This window comes from Microtus oregoni, unplaced genomic scaffold (assembly GCF_018167655.1).
Source record: "Microtus oregoni isolate MIOR12 unplaced genomic scaffold, Mior012 000019F_ref0000042, whole genome shotgun sequence".
In the NCBI taxonomy this organism is placed as follows: domain Eukaryota; kingdom Metazoa; phylum Chordata; class Mammalia; order Rodentia; family Cricetidae; genus Microtus; species Microtus oregoni.
The window spans coordinates 13,948,508-13,955,368 of NW_024543078.1; the positions used below are offsets into that span (position 1 = coordinate 13,948,508).

Consider the following 6,861-nt stretch of genomic DNA (forward strand, 5'->3'; position numbering starts at 1 on the left):
TCAAGTTTAGGATTAGTTACACAGAGAACCATCGATCACTACATACTGCTCTTGAAGACATCAGTCTAGAGCAGGGCAATGAACAAACTCTCAACATGATGGACATTACCCTGAAAGTTACTGAAAACCAAACTGCAAGCAATGCTGACGACAGTATGTGCAAAACCACAGCCTGTCATTCAGACCACTTTCCCTCATGGGAGATACAACACAAGAGGAGGGTTTCTACTTTATTGATATCAAGTCTTATGTCTTGTAAGCGTCATGGAAAAAAAAAACTATTTCAGTCAGTTAAAGTAGGAAAATGCCCTGAAGCATAGACAGTAGCTGGCTTATCATTCCAGAGTTCTGCAGAGCTTTTCCCTCCTGTTAAAGATGGCTAATGCTGTGACATTCTTTGATTCTAGGAGCTACTCAATGAAATCCAAGATTTAGCTCTAAATATAATGAATTACACATCACTGAACAAAGGACAAAATTCTATGACAAAGTAATTAATAGAAAATGTCACAACGCAGTCGCCTCATTTTCAGAGTCTGGGTCCACACTGGTAACACCAGCATCGCTGACATAATAAACATTCTTATTCTTAGCAAATACTTTGAATGAACACATTTCCAAAGTAAGTCTCCCCTAATAAAAATCTATATTCCGAGCCAGGCGGTGGTGGTGCACGCCTTTGATCCCAGCACTAGGGAAGCAGAGACAAGCAGATCTCTGTGAGTTCGAGGTAAGTCTGTTTTACAAAGCGAGTTCCAGAACAGGCTCCAAAGCTACAGAGAAACACTGTTTTGGAAAACAAAACAAAACAAAAAAAATCAAAATCCAAACAAACAAAAAAAATCTGTATTCCATATGAAAGCAGTAAGAGCGAAAATGTCATTAAAGTATATAAGCTGATTTCTACTTCCTGAGACAATTGGGCACCAGGGGGAAGACAAAACATAGAAGTATTTTTCAAGATACTGGACAACAAAAACCATGATCCTTGATAGACGGGTACCAAGCCTGAACCCAATAACAGTCGCATCTTACTGCCTAGAAGATCTCTAGTCCGTGAACAGGGAGGAGGAAACCTAGGTAGTACATTATCTGAGTAGAGGGAATGAAGTCTGGAGATAATGCAGCTAAATACTCATGAAGAATATCACAGAGAAGAGAGCTAAACAAGAAAAAGATTGCAGAGAATATCCCTACAGACTTCTGAGCTGTCAGTACCTCTAAGTGTGAAGAAACTATGCAAAGTCACTGAAAGAACCAAAAAATTATTTTAGGTAACAACACAGTTACTGTTCCCACCAATTACTGTACTTGTAAGAGTTTTGACTCAGTAGTACAAAAAGGTACTGCTTAACAAACTTACTGCCACTATGGATGTGTTCACTTTTGATTCTAGTACTTGGGAGGCAGAGGCAGGCAGATCTCTGTAAGACCAGTCTGGTCTATTCAGTAAGTTCTAGGAAAGTCAGGGCTACATAAAAAGACCCTGTCCCAAAATAATCAATTAATTAATTAAATGCAAATTCTGAAAAGATAAAACTGTTTCTGAGTAACGTAAATACATCCCAGAATAAAGCTCAAAATATCGATATTTTGTGGAATAATAAAATATCCAATATCCAACAAGATCATCAAATAAAAATCACCAGGATACAAAGGCAAAGAAACATAATTCATACTGAGGAGAAAACTCAATCAAAACCAACTAAATGAAATGATACAATTAGTATATATGGGCAATAAGACAATTATAACTATATCCCATGTTTAAGAATCTAAAGAGATAAAACAGAAAAACTTGGACATGGAAGGTATAATGGCAAGTTTTCTACAGAGCAAACTATGTCTAAAATGAAATACATGCTGGGTAGGAGTAAACATAATAGAAAATATTCACAGATACCACAGCAGACTAGTCAAAATCAAAGAAAAAACAACAACAAAAACACATCCATGAACCTCTCAATAAGCTTTAAAACACATCTAGGAACTTAATATACATGTGACTGGGCTACCAAAAGGAGGAAAGACAAATAAGTTCAGGTACACGTACACACACACACACACACACACACACACACACACACACTATATTTAAAGAAACAATGCCTTCATTTTTTTCCAAATTTGATAAAAATGAAACCCACAGATCCAAGCTCAATAAACTTCAAGTATAAGGAACACAAAGAAAAATACACCATTTCATTTACAAAGGATTCTTGCTCACAAATTCTAAAACTAAATGTAATCTAGAAATGTTTTTAATTAAGGTTCATCTTTAGGTTAACTATCCTTTCATGACAGAGAGTTTCAAATGGCACTTTAATAGAGTTCATTAAGTCATGCAGCCAACTGAATAAACTATGCAGCACATTTTCTAACCATAGTTCATAAAAATAATGTATTGTGGTGAGACATGCGTTTAATCCCAGAAACTGTAAGGCAGAGGCAGGTGGCTCTCCAAGAGTTCCAGACCAGCCTGATCTATATAGCCAGGGAAAAACAAGACTCTGTACCTAAAAATAAACAAAATAGTAATTAGGTATTTTGTTGCTCTACGGCTTAAACATACTGTGTCGACCCAATTTTAATAAACTATTCTTTTAAGAAAGCAAAGAATAGTACTTTTCCTTTTATTTCCCTTATATAGGTCATTCAGAACAGAATTAGGACACTAAAAATCACTTAGAGAAACTGAGAGGTGGAACTGAAAACACAGAAGTTGACCTGAGGTTTAAAAAGCAGCTAGTCCCCTCCCAAGGCGCTAGGGAGAACCTGGCAGCTATTCTTTTGGAACATCACTATTTTCAAAATATATATTTTTAAATGAGTGTGAACTCAAAGTGAAAGCAGCTATTATGTTTTTAACTCTTCACCCAAGTACTAAGTTTAAAAAATAAAACAAAAATGTTAAACCTTTCTCATACAACTGACCACCTGCCCAGGGATGGCACTGCCAGCAGTGGGGTGGGCCATCCCACCTCAAGCAACCAAGAAAATGCCCCAGAGACTTGCCTACATGCGAAAATGACAGAGTAGTTTAAAATCTCAACTGAGGTCCCCCTTTTCCTGATGACCCTAGTGTCAAGATGACAAAAAACTAACCAGCACAAATCTAGAAAGAAAAATAATTTCCAGGAAAATACAGAACTGACAAGTGCAAAATTAATAGGGTATGAATTTAAATAACAAGTTTTTATACTGCATCAATTTTCACATATATAAGACAGAAATATCTTCAAATCAAAAGTTGCAAGATTACTGTTGTAATGAGACTCTATTAAGAAAGAAGTGTCCAAACCCAACTGTAATACCAGCAATGATAACCACTGAAGTACTTACAGTCACCTGTGCTACAATACCATAGCGATAAAATGGAGTCACTTTGACCTCTCTCATCTAGGTACTAACATGCTTCCAACACTCCATTTCTATCTCAAAAGCCACATTTCTTCTTAGCAGAAATTCAACATGTCAAACAAAAGACTTAATTAACCCAGCTCTCATGACTTCAGTTATTTACATAAACCTCAAAATACTAATTCCCCAAATACTAATTTAATAACTCATCAATAACACGGTAAGTCATCTGATCAAACTTAGATATTTAAATTGCTGGCTACAGAAGTCTTCTTGACCAATCAGCAATGTTAACTGAATTTTTCACCGCTGAAATGTTACTTCACCAGTTTCAATTTTTGAATCATTTATTCTTAGATTTAAAGGGTTAATAAGAACACACCTTTGCACATAACTTCACAGTTAAGTCTTTTTCTTTCGTAGACAAGATTTCTCTGTATTCGTCATTTTACCAAATTACCAAAGATATCACAATGTGGTTTGAATTTCAGCACTTCAGGCAATAAATGACAATACAGACAGGACTGGCAGAGTCAAAGATTCAGTTTCTCAATTTCAGGAGGTATAACTACTTGGTTAATAAGCAAGAAGGGCACTCCTTCCAAGATCCAATTAAACCACCTGATTTTTTTTTCTGGCCAAAAAACCAAATTAAGGGTTTATGACGTGAAATCTAAGTTCAAAGTATGTTATTTTTTCACAGAAAATAAGTTAGCGAGAGAAGAAAACACTTACATTTGGAGAATGACCTGGTTCAAGAATACCCCATCCACCAAAGCCACATATTCATCCAGGTTGGTCCCATTTCCTGCAGCCAGAGGTCCAAAGTTTTAACCTAGAACACAAGGATTATCACAGCGCTAACGCCCACCTCCATCTCTGCAGCCGCAAATAACACAGCAAAATACACAATAAAGGACATCCTACTTACCCAAGTGACCAAGGGGCTGGTCATGAACTGCTCCAGAAGGGGAGTCAAGATTTCGTTCTCCATTTTACAGATTGTATATTCGGGCGGGGAGGAAAAAGGGAAGTACCACAAAAACGCCTAGGGAATTGGTCACTAAACGTAGAACTAAGACGAAATCAATGAAAGTCCATTTCAGCAAGGCAGGAAAATCCCATCGAAGAGGGGGAAGGACTCTCGCTCCTCAAAACCCCCCAGGGGAAACGAGCCCAAATCCCGCGCGGAGCCGCAGCCGGCGCTGGCAGTGTCTGCACCCGGAGAGGAGGGGCAGAAGAAAGGCATCTGGAGGAGGACGCGAAGAGCGGCCGGGGCACGAGACAAAAAGCCCGTCAAGGTGGCCCCGCTCCCGGAGGGAGCCGTTCAGCGCAGCGGCCGCCGATGAATCGCGAGCGCCGCGGAGGCTGCGGGGCGGCCGGGCTGGCCCTTGGCGAGCGGCTCTGGGCGTTTCAGCGGCCGGCGGGCACGGGCGCCGGGAGCGTCCGCCCGCAGCGTGTCCTCGCCTTCTCAGGCGCGGCTCGCCCCTCGCAGGGCGCTCACCATCCCTCCGCGGGCTCGCGCTCGCCTCAGCCCCCTTGCCCTGCCCGGGACCGAAGGCTCCGCTGCGTGTCCCTGGCTGTCCTGCCGCGGGAGCCCCGCCAGCCTCCGGTGCCTCAGCGACGCCCGGGCGCTCCGCCGCCGCCGCCGCCGCCGCCGCCGCGCTCCAGCCTCCTCCGCCGCCCTCTGGAGGAGCTGGGGTAACGGCCTCAGAACCGCAGTGCCGCAGCACACCCGCGCCCGCCGCCGGTCGGGTGCGCGCCGCTCCCTCCGCGCCAATTCCCCGCCCTCCGCGCCTCTGCCTCTGGATTGTGGGAGAAGAAAACCGCTGCATGAGCGCGCCCCCGAGCGCGCGCCCCCGGCCGGCCCGCCGCCGCCCAGGTTCTGGCGGCGTGTTGGGGCGCGCGCGGGCGCGAGGGGGCTGCAGCTGTGGCGCTGGACCGCGTCGCGCCCGCGCCCCGGACGGTTGCCAGGGCCCAGGGGGCGGGGATGGGCTAGGCTGTGGAAGGGGGTCTGTCTGCTTGCTTTCTCGTGCCTAATTATGGTTTATTTCCTCCCGAAGTGCCTTCTTTGATGTGCGAAGGAAAGGGAACGAAACACATCTCTTTTAAACAGGATGGATGCAGACATCCTTTTTCGGACACTTTGATTTGCTCTGTTAAACATGCATTTTCGCCCGCGAAAAGGAGTAGGAAAACTGCAGCAAAAAGCAAAGGCATATCTTGAGCTACATATCACTCATAAGCCAACACTTTGTGATTCTTAGCTCTTTAGAAGGTCCTGGGATTCCCCATTGGGGTGTTTCCCCTTGTGGATTTCCTGTGTGCATCAGGCTCTGAACAGTGGATGGATTTCAAACCTTATCAGAGTTGCGCACTCTTTCCAATGTGCAGAGACAGCAGCCTGTCCTGTCCAGTGTGACTCTTGACCCGCGGCCTGCTGCATAGGCCACAGGAGCCAAAAAGGCCAAAAGTAAAACCTACAGCACCGATATTCCCAGGAGGTCTCCCATCAAAGTATTAACCAGGCCCAAACCAGTCTATCTTCTGAGATTAAAGGAGATTGGCCTCTTTCAGGGTGGTATGGTCACAGATGGAGGTAGCACTCGCTGCTGTGCCCAAAGAGCCTGTTTCTGCTGTGCTTGTCTGCACACCCATCTGCAAGTCCTCTTCACTCCTTTCAGCCACCTAGTCCCGACAAGCCCTCCCTGCCCAATGCCCTTGAACCTGGCTCAGTCACACCAGGCCAAGTCAGATGGCTGACCAGACCGCCATCAACCTACCTGCCAGCTGGGCCCTCCTCAGTCTTCAGCCACAGCCTGAAGCCAGAGTCCTGAGCCTTCTCTCCCTTCCATCTCCTTCCTCATCGAGCACCCTCATCGTGGCCCAACGTGCCCCTCATTCCTGCAAGTCATTTGTGTCCCCGATGGAGGAGGCATAGGGCTTGGCATGGGAGGATGGGTGCCTGTGTTGTGAATAGGGGTGGGGGTAGGAGTGTAGTGTTGTGGGATGGGGTGTGATGCTGAGTTTCAGGCCATGTCCGGGCTGCAATTTGGCTGCTCTATTTTCTTCCCTGATTGGATATGTCATGCTTTGTTGACACTCATTGAGTCTTGCTCCTTTATAAATGAGAGAGAGGAGTGGATTTGGGGGTGAAGAGGACATGGGGGAGGGAACTGGAGAAGAGGAATGGGGTAAATCACACTTGGGATATAAAATAAATGAAAAATTTAATTTAGAAAGATTTATTTTATCTATATCCATGTGATGTCAGTTTTTCTGCTTTTTGTCTTGTACATGTATATATGCATGCAGGTGTCTAGGCAAGCCAGAGAATTATAGTAGGTAGTCAGTCACTGCACTACAGTCTTACTAATGACCTTTATTAAACTGAAGTGCTGCTTATAGACCAGGCTGGCCTTAAACTTGGCTCTACCTTGGTGTAAGAGGTCCTCCTGTATTTGTATTACTTTCATTGGTTGAATTAAAAAACTGCGTTGG

At 44.2% G+C, this 6,861-nt stretch overlaps 1 protein-coding gene across 3 annotated transcripts in view; it reads right to left on the minus strand.

The window, feature by feature from the left end:
* LOC121459354 (syncytin-1-like) overlaps positions 1–4,621 on the minus strand; it is a 124,762-nt gene extending 120,141 nt beyond the window's left edge. For 2 of the 3 annotated variants that reach the window (XM_041669013.1, XM_041669011.1), the window contains exons 1-2: positions 4,292–4,621; positions 4,096–4,195 (exon numbers count right to left, since the gene is read on the minus strand). The gene's annotated coding sequence lies outside the window, so the exon portion shown is untranslated. The remainder of the gene's footprint in view (positions 1–4,095; positions 4,196–4,291) is intronic. The other variant, XM_041669012.1, reaches the window with a different exon arrangement.
* Positions 4,622–6,861: the final 2,240 nt, after the last annotated feature.